General features: G+C 49.3%; 1 protein-coding gene across 4 annotated transcripts in view; it reads left to right on the top strand.

Moving 5' to 3' along the window:
* The first annotated feature begins 655 nt into the window (after positions 1 to 655).
* Positions 656 to 1,697, top strand: part of MOSPD1 (motile sperm domain containing 1) — a 12,431-nt gene continuing 11,389 nt past the window's right edge. For 2 of the 4 annotated variants that reach the window (XM_042479572.1, XM_042479574.1), the window contains exon 1: positions 656 to 800. The gene's annotated coding sequence lies outside the window, so the exon portion shown is untranslated. Of the gene's footprint in view, positions 805 to 1,697 lie in introns of all 4 variants that reach the window. The other 2 variants (XM_042479573.1, XM_042479575.1) reach the window with 2 other exon arrangements.

Here is a 1,697-nt window from a genome sequence, read left to right as displayed (position 1 = left end):
TCAGCACCTTCTTTTGGCCTCTGAGGCGCAAAGGGGCCACAAAAATAAAGCATATATATATTTATGTGCTTATATATACATATATATATGTGTGTGTGTGTGAGAAAGAGCCTAGGCTTTGACTTTATATTCTCTTTTTTACCACACAGCTACTGAGGCCTAGTGTATTTTAAGCAGCTTAATACATGTATTTTATGTCATGATTGTGTTTTAAACTGTTGTAACCCGCCTCCAGCTGTGAGGAAAGGCGGGTAAAAAATAAAATTATTATTATCATAATTATTATTATTAGTCATTGTTATATTTTCTCCCACCAAAAAAAGGATCCACAATTCCTGTCAAAGCATTAAAAAAAGACGTTATTAACACGACTGCGCATGCGCGGCCTCAGAGACCGTTTTAGGCAACACTGCAGTAAGTAACTGACAAGGGAGGGAGAGAGGGGTTGTGCGCATGCGCGGGGAGGAAAACGGACTCCCGCGCTTTGCGCCGCCCTCTCAGCGCGCATGCGCGGCAGAAGCCTGAAATGGCAAGGAAGAGCGTGGAGCGCGATGGCGTCAATCAAGAAGCGACGCGCATGCGCCTTTTGCCCCCGCGGTCTTTTGTTCCCTGTTGCCCTCTTTCCCGGCATCCGTAGCGCGCCGGTGACGTAAAGTGGGCGGGGAAATCGGAAGAAGGGAGGCAAAAAAGAGGTCCAAGAAGGAGCGGGAGGCGGCGCTTCTTTGGAGGCTGCGGCGGCAGCAGCTGAGAGAAGGGGCCCCAAAACGGAGGGCCTGGCTGCTGCAGGAGGAGAAGGGCAAGTAAGTGAGTAAGAAGACGGTGGGGAGCCATTTTGAGAGGAGGAGGAAGAAGGGCCGCTCTAGGAAGGAGCAGGGACACAAAGAATAGGGAGAGCCACCCTCCAAGGCCCCTCGCTTGGGGAAGGTCTTCCAGACAGGTGTCCTTGCATGTGTGAATATCTGTACACGTGTATATATGGCCCACATTTGGGGAAAGGGCTGCCTTGCTTGGTGTCAACCTGAGCTGGGTGTCCTTAAGAAAGAGCCCCAGGTTGAGTGTGTGTATGTGGATACACGTGTCATTTGGGAAAGGGGCTGCCCTGGTTGGAAGTCTTCTGGATAGAGGTCCTTTAAAAAGGCCTCAGGTCGAGTCTGTGTACACGTGTATACCCTTCATTTAGGGAAAGGGCTGCCCTGTGGTAGCCCTCTAGAAAGGTGTCCTTGGGGAAAGGCTTCAGGTTGAGTGTGTGTATCTGTATACACGTGTATATAGACCACCCTTGATGGTTGTCCAAACAGTTGCTCTTAGGGAAAGGCCTGAAGTTGTGTGTGTGTGTTTACATGTGTATATCCCACACTTGGGGAAGGGACTGCTGTGGCTTGGTGTCGCTCTGAGGTGTCCTCACAAAAAGGCCTCTGGTTGAATGTAGGTGTTTACACATGTATACCCCACACTTGGGGAAGGGGCTATACCAGATAGTCACCCTGTGGCAGCCTTCTAGGAAGCTGTCCTTGGACAAAGGCCTAAGGTTGAGTGTGTGCATGTGTGTAGTACATGTGTATATAGCCCATATTTGTCACCCTGTGATACTTCCTCCAACAACTGTTCTTAAGGAAAAGCCTGAGGTTTAGTGTGTGTGTGTGTGTTGACACATTTATATACCTCACATTTGGGGAAAGGGCTGCCCTGGTTGATAT

The sequence above is a fragment of the Sceloporus undulatus genome, chromosome 7 (genome assembly GCF_019175285.1).
Source record: "Sceloporus undulatus isolate JIND9_A2432 ecotype Alabama chromosome 7, SceUnd_v1.1, whole genome shotgun sequence".
NCBI classification, from domain to species: Eukaryota; Metazoa; Chordata; class Lepidosauria; order Squamata; family Phrynosomatidae; genus Sceloporus; species Sceloporus undulatus.
This window is presented reverse-complemented; position numbering and strand designations above follow the sequence as displayed.